This window comes from Anomaloglossus baeobatrachus, chromosome 2 (assembly GCF_048569485.1).
Source record: "Anomaloglossus baeobatrachus isolate aAnoBae1 chromosome 2, aAnoBae1.hap1, whole genome shotgun sequence".
Classification (NCBI taxonomy): domain Eukaryota; kingdom Metazoa; phylum Chordata; class Amphibia; order Anura; family Aromobatidae; genus Anomaloglossus; species Anomaloglossus baeobatrachus.
Genome location: NC_134354.1, coordinates 708255415 through 708275317, shown reverse-complemented (window position 1 = coordinate 708275317; position 19903 = coordinate 708255415).

Here is a 19903-nt window from a genome sequence, read left to right as displayed (position 1 = left end):
CGATTTTGCACGTTTTTGCGACGATGCAAAATCGCTCATAGGTGTCATGCGCAACGGCATTGCTAAAGCGACCGGATGTGTGGCACAAATTCCATGACCCCAACGAGATCGCTTGAGCGATGTCGCAGCGTGTAAAGCGGCCTTTAGAGTTGCCAGGTTGTTCTTTTGCTACATGGCTGCAATCTAGGGGTTTCAATCCCAGTTGGAAGCCCATTACCCAGCCTAGGCACTTCAGCCCCAGCTAGGGAATCTGAAACTTTATTACATTGTGCAGGAGCACTGACAAGGGTCCTTGGATTCTGCTTGACTAAATCCAGGTTGGGACGGTTCAGTTATCTGGCTATGGACTTTGCTGTCCTTGTGAAGCTTCCAACGCTTGTCACTATCCTATTCTCGGTGGGTGCCTGTCAAAAGCAGGGTGCTGCTGGTTTGGGGTATGTGGCCCTAGAAGCTCTAAAGGCATGAATAGTCAACTCCCTGGTGAGCAAGTGGAAGGGTGAGACTCTGTTGCCTGTTACATCCTGTGGTTTGCATGGTTTTGTGTTATATGCCTTTGACTGTTAGGGATCCAATAAAGTCTAATTATTGTGGTTCCTGCACCCTGTGTTGTCTGTGTAGTGTTCTGCCCACAGGTACGGAGTTCGTACGTTCAGTTGGGATTAGCCCTGGGCCATGCTGTCTTTCTAAAGGTGGCTGAGCCAGCAGACGAGAGCACCCACTGACCCCCGTGTCTCCACAGTAGAGTTCAGGAAAAGTTTTATGGTTGTGCGTGACTGCAGAATTAGGCGAACTTTGCACATTGCGACATCGCAAGCCGATGCTGCGATGTCGCACGCGATAGTCCCCGCCCCCGTCGCAGGTACGATATCGTGTGATAGCTGGCGTAGCGAAAATTATCGCTACGCCAGCTTCACACGCACTCACCTACCCTGCGACCGTCGCTGTGGCCAGCGACCCGCCTCCTTCATAAGGGGGCGGGTCGTGCGGCGTCATAGCGACGTCACACGGCAGGCGGCCAATAGCGGCGGTGGGGCGGAGATGAGCAGGATGTAAACATCCTGCCCACCTCCTGCCTTCCGCATATCCTACGGAAGCCGCGGTGACGCCGGTAGGAGATGTTCCTCGCTCCTGCGACTTCACACACAGCGATGTGTGCTGCCGCAGGAGCGAGGAACAACATCGGACCGTCGCGTCAGCGTAATTATGGATTACGCCGACGCTGCACCGATGAAACGATTACGACGATTTTGCGCTCGTTAATCGTATCATCGAGCCTTTACACACTACGATGTCGCATGCGATACCGGATGTGCGTCACTTTCAATTTGACCCCACCGACATCGCACCTGCGATGTCGTAGTGTGCAAAGCCGCCCTTAGTGTCGACTCTCCTCCTACCTGGTCGCATCTCTAGTGTCTCTTCTGAGTAGGAGGCCCCTACACAACATCATTATTGAGAAGTGACAAATGCATGACATCGTACCAGAACTGCTAATCAGAATAAGCACCAGCGATGCCGGCAAGTAAGAAGCTACCAATGTTGCTATAGGCCCTGATAATCTTTTAGCTCAACTTTACTAGATAATCAATTATGCCTAGACTAGACCGGTTAAACTATTATCAAAAAGAATAAGACAAAATAAAAACATTGTTTAATAGGCAATCAAACCCATCGAGAAAGGAAGAAAAGAAAAACAGAAGATCTATAGAGACAAAGCACATGAGGTGACACCTTAATGGAAATCTGTCAACACGTTTGTGCTATCTAATCTGAGAGCAGCATGATGTATGCAAAGAGACCCTGAATCCAACAATGTGTTACTTAGATTATTGGGTATAGCGGTTCTTACACAATCAGAATTTTTAGATTTAGCAATTCAGCAGAGCTCAGAATGCTACCCCACACCCAAACCAGGCTCACCGTATACAATGTTTATAGACAGTGAGCTACTAATCACAGCAGGGGGCATGTAGAACTGCAATGCATGAGGCAATTTAGTCCAGTAATGATTGATAATGTCCTGGGTCTAAAGCAATCATTGCAAGTAAACAGACTTTGATAAGAAAGGCATCGCTAATTCTCTGTGTTAACCCCTACAGCATGTTATCTTTAGATTACATAGCAAAATCCAGATTCTTTTTAAGGATGAAAAATGCCACATTAGGTAGGCTCATTAGTCAGGTAAGCAGGCAGGTAAGCAGGGATCAGGTATCCTATCCCATAGAGAAATGTGTGGCGCCCCTGACCTGGTCAGGCACCACTGAGTACTGCACCCATGCTGGGGGTAGTACAATACAGGTAATGCAGAAGGCTGACCGAGGTGTGACTACACAGGCGCATAGTAATCAGATCTCACACATCTACATTTGATAGGGACCCCTGGGGAATCCAGGAGGGGGCGTAGCCTCCAAATCCACTCAAGGGGTGTGGTAGAGAGCCTGGTTGCTAGGTGGCGTAGGCAGACACAGTGGGGAGAGGAAGTAGAGAGGAGTGAGTAGTCTGGAGTGGAGCTCAGAGAGAGCAGACGTGCAGGACACACTAGTGAGCCAGTCTGGATTGCAGCTCAGGGAGAGCAGACGTGTGGAGCAGACCCTGGAGGCTGACACAACACTGACAGCGTCCGCGCAGTGACTACCAACGGGGGAGATCGGTCACCTGGTAGTGCTACCCGAAATCTACCCAAGGCTAGAGAGAGCAAAGAGGTGGCAGAGTAAGGGGACTGCCAGGGAGGTACCAGGCCCGTACGAGTGCAGGCTCTCAGGGGTACTTTGCACACTACGACATCGCAGGTGCGATGTCGGTGAGGTCAAATTGAAAGTGACGCACACCCGGCATCGCAGGCGACATCGTAGTGTGTAAAGCCTAGATGATACGATTAACGAGCGCAAAAGCGTCGTAATTGTATCATCGGTGTAGCGTCGGCGTAATCCATAATTACGCTGACGCGATGGTCCGCTGTTGTTCCTCACTCCAGCAGCAGCACACATCGCTGTGTGTGAAGCCGCAGGAGCGAGGAACATCTCCTACCGGCGTCACCGCGGCTCCCGTAGGATATGCGTAAGGAAGAAGGTGGGCGGGATGTTTACATCCCGCTCATCTCCGCCCCTCCGCTCCTATTGGCCGCCTGCCGTGTGACGTCGCAGTGATGCCGTACGACACGCCCCCTTAATAAGGAGGCGGGTCGCCGGCCAGAGCGACGTCCCAGGACAGGTGAGTCCATGTGAAGCTGCCGTAGCGATAATGTTCGCTACGGCAGCTATCACAAGGATATCGCAGCTGCGACGGGGGCAGGGACTATCGCGCTCGGCATCGCAGCATCGGCTTGCGATGTCGCAGCGTGCAGAGCCCGCCTCAGAGTAGGGGAGCATTCAGTTGTCCTGCTCAACCTGCAGGTGGGGGTACTTCACGCCCTCACCACCACACACAGAGTCCGGAGCTTGTAGTGAAGAGAGGGCCCATAGCTCACAGGAGGCAAGCAGCCGGAGTGACCTGGTCCAGGCTACAAGCAAACGGGCCAAAGGAAGGGGAGAGAGGCATCAGCAACTTCCCTGGGCGACCCCAGCAGGGCTTCAAGTAGGGGTCACCCCAAAACACACAGGGCTAGGAAGGCGAGTTGGTAGTCACCCTCATCAGCCAGCCGGAAGGATACCTGGTTCCAGCCTGGTTCATCCCAGCTACGCCCGGGTTACTGCCTGGACTGTGTTTGAGTCATTCTGCGCCTTGTGGTTCCACCCACTCAAAACGGGCCCTGGGGCCAGCCCTGCTCTCGGGGGGCCACACCATCTAACTGCACCTACCAACAACCCCAGGCGTCCCTTAACCTGCAGTGGCGGTCCCCTGACTGCAATACTGAGAGTGGCATCACGAAAATCCTAAAGAGAAGGTTCCCTACCTGTGACCAGACCATCCCACGTGGAGTCCTTGAAGGTAATGCACCGACACAACACCTGTGGGGCTTCACAACTGCATCCTTTTTTTAATGTAAAAATAGAGCAAGTTTGGACTGTCTGTCGCCATCACAACTGATTAACAGCTTTCTCTCAATGCATAGTATACACATAAAGCTGACAATCAGTGGTTTGGGTGTGTTATAGGCCCCCTTCAGACGCATGTGCCTCCGGTACGTGCTAGGTCCGTTCCCGCATGTACCGGAGACACGGGCACACGTATACCCATTAAAATCAATGGGTTTATGTGCACGCATGTGTTCAGCCATTGGCCCGTGCCTCCGTGTGGAGCAGACATGAGCCCGTGTGCTCCATACGGAGGCATGTCTGTTTTTCTCCAGCAGCACGGGTGTCATGTGGCCCGCACATGTGCCACACGGATGTAGTGTGGATGCGGTCCCACGTGACACGCGCCGGAGAAACACACGTGTCATTGTAAAAATAAAAAAAACACATACTCACCTCCACCAGCCCTGCAGCCTCTGCCGCGGCTTTCACCTGCATCAGACCACCAGTGAATTTGAACAACACATCTTCTTCACTGGGGGCCGGAAGCAGCATCAGCGGGCCATGGCCTGTGCTGGACACTGTCATTCAGCACCACAGACAGCTCCGGAAGAATCAGGTAAGGCGGGACTTTCCGTTCTCCGTGTGTTATTACGTATAACACATGGAAAACACGCATGTGCCACAAACACGGCACACGGGGAGCATTGGTGGGTGGCTCGAGCGCCTCCGGACCCGGTGTCACTTCGCTCTTAAAGGGGTGCTGGCGCTTTTGGATGGAGGTAGGTAGGTGCATGGCCGGAGCCGTGTTTGACTTCGTGACGCCACCCACGGGTTGTGGTGAAGTTGGACACTACCGCTGCGATTACTGGGCACCCCAGGGAAGATGGTAGTGCAGCAAGATGTTAACCCCTCCGAGGGTAGGGGTGATGGCCCCGGGACCCGTTGAGGATAGCTGGGCGGTACAGGGCGGTGCGTGGCCGGATGGCACTGTTGTACTCACGGTTATTGACACACAAGTCTCTGGTAAACCAAGTTGATGGTGGTTGGTGCCCGCAGCCGGCTGCGTCTGGTCCCCCACCCGGTTCGGTGGTCTTGGCCTTTCTCCTGCACCGTGTTGTGTACTTGGGCTGCCTGCGCTTCAGCGTCAGGAGTCAGCCCCCCGGCTTGGTAGCTGTCGGGAGAGCCCTTTTGCCCGCAAACGCTTGCCTGTGGGATCTCTCTGCCTGTGCGGTGGCTTTCTATCCCCCTCAGTGGGCTGTTGTCTTCAGTCGGTATTTGGGTGGGAAAGGACCTATAGTCCAGACCACAATCAGTTAATTAACTCAGTCCAGTGGATTCTGGACCTCGTTTCAGGGTCTGAGTACCCCCCTTTGTGCTCCGGTTTCCGAGTCGGTTCCCCGGGTCGGTACCGACGGGCCACTGTTATGATCCGGAACCATGGAAGACCACCACAAATCATTGGCAAAAAAGGTGACAAGAGCATTGGCAACTAATCTGGCCGCCATCCCCTTACTAACCAACACAACTAGAAGTAGCCGAGGGGTGAACTAACATCCTGTGCACCGCGAACCCAGCCGGAGAACAAGCTATCCTAAAGGTAGGAAAGATGAATAACTCTCTGCCTCAGAAAATAGACAAGAATAGCAAGCCCCCCACATTCAAAGACTGCGGTAATATAGGAAAAACACAATACACAGGTAGATGACAAGATTAGCAAAAGGTGAGGCCCCCGCTGACTAAAATAGGAAAGTACAGGAAAGGAACTGATGGTAGCCAGAGAAAAACCCTACAAAATACCAACTTCCTGATAGTACAAAAAGGCCCTCAGATCGCTTGATCTGAACTCCGTCCTATACCAGGTGCCCTTGTCATACCAATGAACAGAAAACAAGAATTATAACAAATTCAACAAGCCATAAACACATGGACCCAAAGGAGCTAAACTCCACACAGAACTGCAGGGAGTTCCTCAACAATCCCCTGAGGGGGAAAATCCCTGGAAGGAAACAAACTGAAACCAACCACAACAAATGACAAACCCAGATAAACAAAAGAACCAGACAATAAGAAAAGAGCAAGCACTTATCTGGGGAAGATGTGGTGTAGAGCAGGATTAAGCAGGCTGAAAATACAAAGTACAACTGACATCCGGCAACAGCCTGCAATCAGACCAGGACTTAAATAAGCAGAGAATTAGGAAAGGAAACACCCACTGCACAACCCACCTGGTCTCTGTCCAAACCCTTCCTGGCCCCCAGAGGGAGTCTCCCAGCAGCCAAGACATAACTAACATTCACAACAGGCCACTACCCTATCCCGGTTCCACCGAGCCATCTTCCCAGCTCCTGCAGGCTAAGGCCACCGTTTGCCTCCTAGCCAAGGTACCAGGGCTCAAACCCTGGCACCTGTCAGACTTCTGCAGACCTGGGCACAGGCCTGCTTACACTACTGACCACTCACTACACACTCTCCGATCTGCAACTCACAACTGACTTTGTTTTTCCTGCCTCAGGCCCTCTGAACTCCTCGGTGGGTGTGACCAACTGCCTGGCTCCGCCCCCTGGTGTGTCCATCAAGCACTGAGAGAAGTGAATAGGGTTTAAAGTTTGGCTGATGACACCTTTTTAGGGGACAGGTGTTGTGCGGGGCACTAATTGTGACTACCTGGCTAGTCCAGGGCGTCACACTCCCCCTTGGTTAACTACAGACCGTCTGCGGGCTGTCCAACCACCACCGTTTATTTTGTAACTAAAAAAGATAAAAACAATTAACAAATATACTAACATATTTACAAGTATGATCACTTTTGGTTCATTCCAAGCCGGGAGGCACTATACTTTAACGTTGCAAACACATAAAAGACATTTTTATTAAACAGGAACGAGACAGGACCGGGTCCTTTCATTTGCCCACCCAAGCAAACCTAGCCCTGATGCTGCCTCTAAGAACCAGGTCAGCACCCCTTTTCCCCAGTCCAGGAATCGGGTTCAGGTCTGGGTATTGCCCATACGGGCCGGGTAATAAGTTCCTTACCCGGCAGCCTCTCAGCGGCCCCACGTCCAGGGGACCCCTGACCCGGAGGGTAGTCACCGGTTTCAATGGTGATGGGACCCCGGCCTCCTCTGCCGCAGGCCCTTCCTCCAAACAGCCTCCCCGGGGACTGTAGGACTTGAAAGGGTGGTCCGGGATTATTTACAAGCCCAAAAGTTTTTGGGTGGCTTGCGAGTTCTCAGCCATGTACATTTAAACGGGCAGTAACGGGGGTCAAACAGCGGGAATCAACAAAGTCCCAACGGGGACGGGCAGTATGGTAGCCAGGAACCGCTACCATTTTAACATTCTTCTCCATCCTCCTCAGGACTGTATGGCGAGGGAGGGGACTGGGTGTGGCAACGGGCACTGCGGCTCACCCTCCTTTTCACGTTGAGGGCGAACCATCCCCTCTCCCTGCAATGCCGGGTGTAGCTCACCAGCTCTCCGGGCTCCAGGTCCCGCTCGGGGTGACCAACGGGCAAGTGCGGGTACACGTCCCTGTGGGACACAAACACTTCCGTGTCCAGGCCGGGCTCAAAGATGAACCCCCATCCACGGCGGGGGTCAAACTGCCGGACTTGGCCTTCATAGGTCGGGCCCCGTACCCGATAGGTGGCGCTGTGGAGATTTTCTTTCTCCCTGATGGTCCGGGCCAGCACCTCTGCCTTCTGCTTCTCCTGGGCCGCAATCTCCCAGCCCAGCTGGCGCTGCTGCTGCTCCCAATACAGAGCGTCCTCCTGCTCCGGTTCTCTCTGCGTGGGGGTCGGGCCCAGCCGGAGTCCCCCCGTGCCGACTACGACCGGCACACTCCGCTCTGGGGAACTCCGCTGTGTTGTGGCCTGCGCTGCTGCCTCACAGCGGCAAACCCGCGACGCCTTAGGCGAGGCTTGTAGCTTGTGAACAGCCAGCTTTACCTGCTGGGCTGGCTTTCGGACAACCGCCACCTCCATCTTGGCTGGGCGGACTGCCGGGGCCTGGATCTCTTGGGGCGTGGTCACTTCCGGGACTGGCGGGTCCACACCGGGAGCGGGCATCCGCCGGAGATGGGTCCTCCACGGAAGCGGTATTGGCGCTGGCCGGATGACTGGCCGTCCGCGGGCTGCTTCCACTGGCGGGTCCTCGCGGGCGGATTGGACGGGCTCCGCTGCCGATGTCGGGGGCAGAGGACCGAGCGGGGGAGCAGTGGCAACTGGTACGGGCGGTGAGGGAGGCAACATAGAGGGCAGGGGCAGACCGGATCCCTCAGCCGCATCGGCCGGTGCCTCGGGGACACAGGTGCATGGGTCGCTTACCCGCTCCTCCAAAATTGCCTCCACTTCACGTACCCACACGGCCGCAGCTATTTCCTCCATCTCAGCCACCCACTGCTCCATCAGGAAGCGCACCTGGGCTTGCAGATGGCGACACATCAGCGTCGTCCAGGCTTCCTCCCATGCTGCTGTTCCAAGCGCGGGCTCCGGTGCTGCGGGCTTGCGGGACGGGTCGGCCATGGCGCTTTCGCGGGGTCCAGGAACCAGAAGTGTGGCAGGGTCCTAGAGTCCCTGCCCTGTATCAGCTCAGTCACATGTCCCTGAATCTTCACCCGCACCCCCCTTGGTCTTTTCGCGGCACTCCCTTCTTCGGCCGATTAGTTTCGCTTTTCGACCTCTCGCTTTTGTGCACGGCCGCGTTCCCGGGGGGCGGGGCTTCAGTTTTTCGCACCCTTTCTGCGTGGAAGAAGACTCTGGCGGGAATCTTCGCGCCTAAAGATGGCGGCAAGATGGCGGATTCTGAGAATTTCGCAACGGATCACCGCTGACTTCACTTCAAGGCGCACTTCACTAGGTAAGTGAATAGGTAAGTATCCTGTTCATGACGCCAGAAGAGTCGATGTGTACCGCCCTGCGCTCGGCTGCAGCCGAGCCGCTCGGATCCGGGCTCGTTGGTGGGTGGCTCGAGCGCCTCCAGACCCGGGGTCACTTCACTCTGAAAGGGGTGCTGGCGCTTTTGGATGGGGGTAGGTAGGTGCACGGCCAGAGCCGTGTTTGAGTTCGTGACACCACCCACAGGATGTGGTGAAGTTGGACACCACCACTGCGATTAATGGGCACCCCGGGGGAGATGGTAGTGCAGCAATATGTTAACCCCTCCGTGGGTAGGGGTGATAGCCCCGGGACCCGTTGGGGATAGCTTGGCGGTGCGCGGCCGGATGGCACTGTTGTACTCACGGTTATTGACACACACAAGTCTCTGGTAAACCAAGTTGATGGTGGTCGGTGCCCGCAGCCGGCTGCGTCTGGTCCCCTACCCGGTTCGGTGGTCTTGGCCTTTTTCCTGCACAATGTTGTGTACTTGGGCTGCCTGCGCTTCAGCGTCAGGAGTCCGCTCCCCGGCTTGGTAGATGTCGGGAGAGCCCTTTTGCCCACAGACGTTGGCCCGTGGGATCTCTCTTCCTGTGCGGTGGCTTTCTATCCCCCTCAGTGGGCTGTTGTCTTCAGTTGGGACTTGGGTAGGAAAGGACCTATAGTCCAGACCGTAATCAGTTAATTAACTCAGTCCAGTGGATTCTGGACCACCGTCGGGCTACTACCCTGTCCCGGTCCACCACGGTTCCACCGAGCCATCTTCCCGGCTCCTGCAGGCTACGACCACCGTTTGCCTCCTAGCCAAGGTACCAGGGCTCAAACCCTGGCACCTGTCAGACTGCTGCAGACCTGAGCACAGGCCTGCTTCCACTACTGACCACTCACTACAGACTCTCCGATCTGCAACTCACAACTGACTGTGTTTTTCCTGCCTCCGGCCCTCTGAACTCCTCTGTGGGCGTGGCCAACCGCCTGGCTTCGCCCCTGGTGTGTTTATCAAGCACTGAGAGAGGTGACTAGGGTTTAAAGTTTGGCTGCTGACACCTTTTTAGGGGACAGGTGTTGTGCGGGGCTCTAACTGTGACTACCTGGCTAGTCCAGGGCATCACACTAGGGCCAGTAAGGGATCTTCAAGGTAAACTCTGTTGGTCCAGAGCCTACAGTTGACCCTGGCGAGCTTAGAGAGCCATCTGGCTAGAGAAGCCAACAGGACCCAGAAGCGGATAAAGGTGTGCGGTATTAGGCGGAGGAGGCACCACCTCAGAGTATTGAGGATGAGTTCCAAGATAGTGGAGCACAGCACGAAGAGTAGTACTCCACAGAGAGTTGAAGGAAGACCATGTCTGTCATAACGGTGTGAAGCATAAAAGTAAACAAATCTGGTGTTGCGTGTTTGACTACTCACCTACGTCGATGACTGGAAGCAGGGGTGATGGACACCAGCCAGAAGCAGCAAGTAAGCACCCCACACACAGAGTCTTGATGGCGAAGGAGAGTGGCACATGCAAGGCCCAGGGCCAGCATCCTCCTCCAGATGCAAGACTTAGGGGCCCTTTGCACACTACGACATCGCAAGCCGATGCTGCGATGTCGAGCGCGATAGTCCCCATCCCCGTCGCAGCTGCGATATCATGGTGATAGCTGCCGTAGCGAAGATTATCGCTACGGCAGCTTCACATGCACTCACCTGCCCTGCGACGTTGCTCTGGCCGGCGAACCGCCTCCTTCCTAAGGGGGCGGGTCATGTGGCGTCATAGCGACGTCACACGGCAGGCGGCCAATAGAAGCGGAGGGGCGGAGATGAGTGGGACGTAAACATCCCGCCCACCTCCTTCCTTCCGCATAACCAGCCAGGACGCAGGTAGGAGATGTTCCTCGCTCCTGCGGCTTCACACACAGCGATGTGTGCTGCCGCAGGAACGAGGAACAACATTGTAACTTCGGTCTTTCCCAAATCATGGGAATGTCCGATGCTACACCGATCATACGATTATGTCGCTTTTGTGCTCGTTAATTGTATCAAAAATGCTTTACACACTACGATGTCGACAGCGACGCCGGATGTGCTTCACTTTCGATTTTAACCCACCGACATCGTACCTACAATATCGTAGTGTGCAAAGTACCCCTAAGACTGTTGGTCAGTAATCTGAGCATGCAATGAAAAAATAAAGAAAACAGTATTCTGAAAATGTACGCAGTAGTGGGAACTTTGAAAAAAGTCCTAGCTGTCTGGACTCAAACGCCACATTTGGGCTGAAAAAAGCCCTCAGTATGTGGATTTAAAGAATACTGACTTTTTCATTTTTTAATCTACCTATCTATCTATCTAGAAAAGTGTAAAAGGGGAAATAAGTCAGGAATACAATAACTTATACTTATTCCCTCTTTACTACACAAAGGATGTATTCCTCCCATACAAGGATCTATTCCCAAGGGTATATTTCCTCTGTTATTACTTTACTCCTTCTTTGCCCTATCTATCTAGTATATTCCATACATGCGCAGACTCATAACACTTTGTTATAGTAAAATATAAGACGTTTATTTGCTAACAAGCCTATCCTTAATTTACAATATAATATTAGCACATGTCAATATGTAAAGTGCCAGAGAGGGGCAGTCGTGGGTGAGGGTCATGGTGGTCCTCAACCCACCCCGCCACAGTACAGACATGGAGGGCAGAGTGGAGTGGGTGTTATGTGTTGTAGAGGTGGTACCTGCTGACTGCCGTGCTTCCATTTCTTCAGCCGGCTCCACTGGCTCCCGTTTACTTCCATGGACCTTGTGCCCCATGAGATCAGTAAGCTGACAACTACCAGGTAAAACTTGAACGATTTTACTGAACAGATGCTTTACATTTGCTTTCCATTTGCTTAGGACAGAGACGTCATCATCATCTCTCAAGCACATCAACTTCTCTTACGGGCTCGGCTGCACAGGGACGGCCGTAATAGGGCGACTTATCCTCCTGCTTCAGACCCACTGCCCCAGCATGGTGGTTGCTCACAGATGGATAAACCCACTTGCCCTCCCGCCGCAACTGCTTTCCCGCAGGTACTGGCAGATGCCAGCCTAAGGTCAGGGTGCCCCAACTCCTTTTACATCTCCATGACACACTGGACTTAGGTGGGCTTTGCACACTACGACATCGCAGGTGCGATGTCGGTGGGGTCAAATTGAAAGTGACGCACATCCGGCATCGCATGCGACATCGTAGTGTGTAAATCCTAGATGATACGATTAACGAGCGCAAAATCGTCGTAATCGTATCATCGGTGCAGCATCGGCGTAATCCATAATTACGCTGACGCGACGGTCCGATGTTGTTCCTCGCTTCTGCGGCAGCACACATCGCTGTGTGTGAAGCCGCAGGAGCGAGGAACATCTCCTACCGGCCTCACTGCGGCTTCCGTAGGATATGCGGAAGGAAGGAGGTGGGCGGGATGTTTACATCCTGCCTATCTCCGTCCCTCCGCCGTTATTGGCCGCCTGCCATGTGACGTCGCTATGACACCGCACGACCCGCCCCCTTAGGTAAGGAAGCGGGTCGCCGGCCACAGCGACGGTCGCAGGGCAGGTGAGTGCGTGTGAAGCTGGCGTAGCGATAATTTTCGCTACGCCAGCTATCACACGATATCGTACCTGCGACGGGGGCGGGGACTATCGCGTGCGACATCGCAGCATCAGCTTGCGATGTCGCAACGTGCAAAGCCCGCCTTACACTCCACTGCAGATGAGTCCCCTTGAAATATCTTTGCTGCTTTCTTCTTCTTTTCCTTTCTGTCCTGCTTCAACCACCTCCACCCTGTTCACTCCACTCCGCTCTTCTGACCCTTCTGGGCCTTCCTTTCTTGTTCTGCACACTACAGCAACGTCTGCCTATCTAAATGAGACAGGAAGCTGCCTTTCTCTATATCTCTTCCCATGTTGATGAGCCACCCTCTCACTTAACCCTCGCAGCCCTGTCACTCCCTATCCATCCCTTCTCACTAAGGGACCAGGGAACCTATGACACCTGGTGGCAGCGTCTGTATTACACAGGAGAGATTACCATACATTAACACATTTCAATACAATTCAGTTTACACATACAAATTCAATGCAGTTCCATTAGTCACCATAATGAAGGAGGCGGTAGGGCACTAGTCACCCTATTACAAATACATATACAAATCAATATGAAAAGCATATAGTAAATTATACACAATTACAATACAGGAAAACACCAGTAAATAGTACCTTTACTATTAAACCCACAATTACCAAATAATATACCACCCACATTGCTAAACACTCATGCCATTACAGCCCACCCAACACTAACACTAACCCTATATGGTTGATACTCAGCCATGTTGTTCATCCTTCATGTTGGTCCCAGAGCCAAGAGCAAAGAGGGCAGAAGGGAAGTGAAGTCTGCTTATATAAGGGCGTCCTGCCAAAATTAATTTCCCCCTATCATTGGCTGAAAACTGTGATGTTATGGGGGAATGTGCATTGTCGGGTGTTAAAGAAGACTCCTTCTATTCTGGCTGAGGCTAAAACGGAAATTCTAACACGTGGCTACCACTTTGTCTACTCCCCTTTTCCAGTACAAGAGAGAAGGATACTTCTACAAAAAGAAAGCAGAACTATACTTAAAGTGTGAACAGAGTGCAAGCCTCACGTTATATTGAACTTTGGCTAGTTTTCCTGACCCCGGCTCCTTTCGCTCCCTTGTACCTGACTTGTCCTCTTGGCTTACCGACCTCGGCTCGTCCCCTGACTCCGGCTTCACTTTCTTCCTGGTTCTTGACGTTATTTTCTAGTTTACAGACCCTCGGCTCTCACGTAGACTTTGGCTTGTTTTTCTCCATCCATCACTGACATTATCTCCTGGCTTCTGACTCCTGGCTTGTTCGACTATCCCTCACTAGTGCGTCTAGCGACATCTAGTGTACACCCTCTGCAGATATCCTCCACTAGTGTGTCTGTTGACACTTGGTGTAGTGTTACATTACACCTGGGTGTTTGGCATCACAAAGAGCAGCACAAAAAAAATCAGGGTGCAAAAATGGGTGCAAGGCCTACCAGGCAGTCTTTCAATTGCCTCCTAAATAGGAAAAAGATAAGGTAGACAGCACTCTAATGATAGCAAAAATCAAACCTTTAAAGACCCACCCATAGTGTAACTGACAACGTTTCGGTCCAAGCAGAAGGGTTGATTTTTGCTATCTTTTTGGGCCTTGTGCGCACTAGAAAATGGAGTTTTCGTAAGAAAATTCCGCATGGTCTTAAAGATTTCCGCACCCGCGGAAAAAAAGTGCAAAAAAAACCGCACCGAAATCCGCATGTGTTTTGTTGCGATTTTGTTGTGGTTTTGTTGAGGTTTTGGTGCGTTTTTTCTGCAGGTTGGTACATGTGTTTTAATGCATTCAATGCAATAAAGCACATTGAAAAAATAAAATCATTTCCTTCTGATATAGATAGATAGATAGATAAATAGATGGATAGATAAATGGATAGATAATGGATAGATTGATAGATAGATAGAAAGATGGATAGATGAATGGATTGATGAATAGATAGATTGATAGATAGATAATGCATAGATAGAAGGATAGATAGATAGATAGACAGATAGATAGATAGAGGACAGATCAATCAATAGATAGAGTCCCTGTAAGGACACACTGCAGTTCTCGCGAGCGGTAATGTGTTCACATTACCGACCGTGAGAAATGACCTGTAATTACCTCTGCAGTCTCGTTACGATGCTGCATTGAGTATGTGTCAGACGCGGCTTGATGCAAGCGTCGTGGGACCTCGGTGAACTACGCCGGAGCTGTGTGTTTGGGGGGGTAATAAAGTGGTGAAAGAGGGGGCTTTTTTGTGTTTTATTTAAAATAAAGGATTTTTCGGTGCATGTGTTTATTCCCTTTACTTACCGGTTAATCATGGACGCTGTCTCATAGACGCTGCCATGATTAAGCCAGGACTTAGTGGCAGCGATGCGCTGCCATTAACTCATTATTACCTTGATTGCCACCGCATCACGGCAATCTAGAAGAGCCGGGGACACTCCGGGAATGTCGCATAATGGATGCGACAGTCCCGGGGCAGCTGTGCGCTGATATTCTCGGCTGCGAGAGGGGGGGGGCATTAACCCTGACTCTCGCCCTCCCCAGCCTGAGAATACAGGGACGCCACTGTGTGTTTACCTCGGCTGGACGGTAAAAATACGGTGGAGCCTGTTTTTTTATTTTTTTTTTATTTTTATATGTACGTTTGATTTGTATGTGTATTCTATATGTCTGTGTGTGATATGTGTGTGTTTACTCTCTTCTCCGCTTCCTCTTCCTGTCCTAATGACATCATTTCCCTGCAAAACGCAGGCAGTGATGAACATTTTGTCCCGAAAAACGCGAAATTCTGCAGGGAATAACGCAGGAAAACGCAATGAAACGCACAGAATTTGCTATCTCCGTTATTCCCTGCGCTATTTCATGATTACATTACAGTCAATATAGTGAAATGCTGCAGCGACGTGCGGAAAAGAAGTGACATGCAATTATTTTTGCTGCGGGAATCCCGCAGCAAAATCTGTAGCTGTCCAGATCCGCATAGTGCGCACAGCACTTTTTTTTCCCCATAGGTTTTGCTGGTGAATCACTGCAGAAAGGTTATGAACATTTTCTGTAGCAAAACATGCAGCAAATACGCGGAAAAATCCGCCTAGTGCGCACATAGCCTTATTACAGTGCTGCCTCCCTTATCGCTTTTCCTATCTCTCTATCCATCTAGTTTCATAGATTTAATGAAAATGCAGCAATTTTGAGATGACTATGTTTAATGTACGCTGAATATATTAAGCAGATGTACTAATGCACTGATAACACCAAACAGAGCAATCAGCGTTTCCATTTAGATAGCTCTTCAAAATTTGAGAAACATGTGGCTGCACTAAGAATATCAAACAATTATCCAGATAAACCTGCGCTTCATTAAATATTAGGAGCTTGTTTTATATTTTGTGATGTTTTCAAATGAAATTTCAACATTCTGGAATCGTTCTTCCTTTGTTGAGTAAAGATTATGGTTCTTGTAGTTTCTTAATTCCTGATTAAGTGTAGGTCTGTAGTAAAATAATCTTGTAAGAATAGCATTAATCTGACAGTGGATACCAGCAATGATCTGTGTATATACATCATCCGATATACAGTGGCTGAAATAAGTATTGAACACGTCACTGATTTTCTGAGTAAAAATATTTCTAAAGGTGCTATTGATGTGAATTTCTCACTAGATGTCAGTAACAGCCCATCCAATCCACATAGGCAAATAATATAAATCAAACCCCAGATGTCCATCAATTTAGTCATGTGTAATAAATAGAAATGATACAGGGAAAAGGTATTGAAGACATGCAATACAGTATCAGGCTACAGACTGCACAGAACACAGCAATGCACCAAAGGGAATGGGTTTAACTGAACAGATTTTTTTTTTTAATTAATCAATCAGTACTTGGTGGTTTTGGGTGACATTATACTGTGTAAAGGGCCCGTTACACGCTACGATGTATCAAACGATATGTCGCCGGTGTCTCGTCGCTAGTAACGCACATCCGGCATACTTTGACATATCGTAGCGTGTGACGGCTACGAGCGACTGTGAACGAGCAAAAATACTCACCTTATCGTTGCTCATTGACACGTTGCTCATTTTCAAAAAATCGAACGTCCTTCTGCGCGCCACTTGTTAATTGTTCCCGAAGCAGCACACATCGCTCCGTGTGACACCCCGGGAACGATGAACTGCAGCTTACCTTCGTCCCACCGGCAATGCAGAAGGAAGGAGGTGGGCGGGATTTTATGTCCTGCTCATCTCTGCCCCTCCGCTTCTATTGGGCGGCCGCTGTGTGACGTCGCTATGACGCCGAACGTCCCTCCCCCTTCAGGAGGAGGATGTTCACCGCCCACAGCGAGGTCGTTCGGGAGGTAAGTACGTGTGACGGGGGTTACCGACTTTGTGCCACATGGCCAACAAATTGCCCGTGTTGCACAAACGATGGGGGCGGGTGCGATCGCACATGCGATTGCATGATAAATCGCCGTGTGTAAAGCGGCCTTTAGGATTGTTGTCCATCATACTGCGTGGGGTGCTGTGGAGGTCAACATACTCTAGGGAGGATCATACTGTGTGGATTGCAGTGAGGGCCATAACACTGTATGTGTGGGAGCTGTGAGAGGATCATACTGTGCTGTGAAGGCCATCACACTTTATGTAGGAACTATGGAAGGATTATATTGTGTGGGTTGCTGTGAGGGCCATAACACTGTGTGTGTTGTGGGAGGATCATACTGTGTGGGTTGCTGTGAGGGCCATGACACTGTATGAGTGGGGACTGAGCGATTATATTGAAATGGAAGGAGTATCATACCACTGTAAGTCTACCAAGACCCGTCCGTCCATCCAAACTTTCATCTCAAACAAGGAGAAGACTGATCAGAGATGCAGCCAAGAGGCCCATGATCACTCTGGATGAACTGCAGAGATCTACAGCTGAGGTGTGAGAGTCTGTCTGTGGCGCCCTGGACTAGCCAGGTCGTCACAGATAACACACAAACACCCCCACCCCCATTAGACAGTGACACCAGCCAAACACAAAACCCTTGTTGCCTCCCTCCAGTGTCTGATGTCCACACCAGGTGGGGCGGAGCCAAGCGGTTGGCCCCACCCACCGAGGAGTTCAGAGGCCTGGAGGCGGGAAAAAGAACAGTTTAGTCCAGGAGGTGGAAGGGAGAGGAGTAAACACTGGAGTGTCTGGGTTTGTGGCCCAGGCATGGACAGCAAGGTTGGCAGACGGTGGTGGCCGTCTGCAGGAGTGGTGAAGCAACGCGGAACCGTAGGACCGGGGTCGGGCGTTGGCCCGCCGGTACCGACCGGGGAGCGAAGTGAAGCCAGCACACACAGGCAGGACCATCGGACACCGACCAGGCTTGGAGCCGCCGACAATAGTCAAATCCAAATGTGACCGGAACCCCAGGGGTTTCCTAATAACCAAAGACCCGATAGAAGGCAACCGCCCACACCGTGAGGGTATACAGCTACTGCTTAAGGCTAGAGACCCAAGGGCCAGCACCTGCGGGCAAATGGGCTCCTCCGGCATCCATCCACTGGGGAGCGGACTACTGTTGGGGATCCATAGTAGTCAATCAAGTACATCAAGGTGTAGGGAAAGATAGCCGCCATCACCTGTCCGGGGAGAAACACTGCAGCCGGCTGCGGGACCCGTCCATCCAGCCGTTTGGTTTACCGAGGACTTTGTGCATCTCTTACTGAGTGAGTACACCTGTGCCATCCGGCACCGTGCCGCGCTGTCCTGCAACCTGCACCTCACCAACCCTGCCTCCCCGTCACACCACCGGGCCCTGGGACCACCAACCCCTACCCACGGAGGGGGAAAACAACATCCCAGCTGCTCCCTACCATCGCTCCCGTGATCCCCGTGACCAGCAGCGGTGGTGCCCATCTTCACCACAACCCGTGGGTGGCGTCACAGACTAAATCCCCCAAACCAACCACCCTTTTCACTCACGGGCGAGGAGCGCTGCTCGAGTCCCCGGATCCGGCCCACCGCTCGAGCCACCGAGCAGCAGTAGCCGCAGCAGCGCCGGACCCGAGCGTTGGCGAGCGTGCAGCGGCGGCGGCGTCCTCCCCGCCCACGACATGTCCATAGGTCAATAATCAGTCGTACACTGCACAAAACTGGCCTTTATGGAAGAGTGGCAAGAAGAAAGTCATTTCTCAAAGATATCCATAAAAAGTGTTGTTTAAACTTTGCCACAAGCCAACTGGAAGACACACCAAACATGTGGAAGAAGGTGCTCTGGTCAGATGAAATCAAAATCGATCTTTTTGGGCACAATGCCAAACAATATGTTTGGTGTAAAAGCAACAAAACTCATCACCCTGAACACACCATCCCCACTGTCAAATATGGTGGTGGCAGCATCATGGTTTTGGCCTGCTTTTCTTCAGCAGGGACAGGGAAGATGGTTAAAATTGATGGGAAGATGGACGGAGCCAAATACAGGACCATTCTTGAAGAAAACCTGTTGGAGTCTGCAAAAGACCTGAGACTGGGACGGAGCTTTGTCTTCCAACAAGATAATGATCCCAAACATAAAGCAAAATCTACAATGGAATGGTTCACAAATAAACGTATCCAGGTGTTTGAATGGCCAAGTCAAGGTCCAGATCTGAATCTAATCGAGAATCTGTGGAAAGAGCTGAAAACTGCTGTTCACAAACGCTCTCCATCCAACCTCACTCAGCTCCAGCTATTGGCAAAGGAAGAATTGGCAAGAATTTCAGTCTATCGATGTGCAAAACTGATAAGGTGGCTTTACACACTGCAACATCGCAAACGACATCGCTGTAACGTCACCGGTTTTGTGACGTTATAGCGACCTCCCCAGCGACATTGCAGTGTGTGAAACACATCAGCGACCTGGCCCCTGCTGTGAAGTTGTGATCGCTACAAATCGTTCAGGACCATTCTTAGGTCTTTTGTTTCCCGCTGTGCAGCATGATCGCTAGAAAGTTTCAGTGTGTAAAGGGGACTTTACAGCGACTTCCCTTTCAAAAAGCTGCTTTACAACGTCCCCAACAACCAGCTAGGTCGCTCTGCAGGTCCGGATCGCTGTTGCGTCGTTGGCCAGATCTGCCTGTTTGACAGCTCACCAGAGACTCAACAGAGACTTGGGGAGGTCGCTATAACGTCACAAAACCGGTGACGTTACAGCGATGTCCTTTGCGATGTTGCAGTGTGTAAACCCAGCTATAGACACATACCCCAATCGACTGCAGCTGTAATCACAGCAAAAGGTGGCGCTACAAAGTATTAACTTACCGGGGACGAATAATATTGCACGCCCCAATTTTTATTTTTTTATTTTTTATAAAAGTTTAAATTAAGCAACAAATTTCGTTCAACTTCACAATTGTGTCCCACTTGTTGTTGATTCTTCACCATAACATAAAATTTTTATCTTTTGAAAGGCACTGTATGCGCTCCCCGAT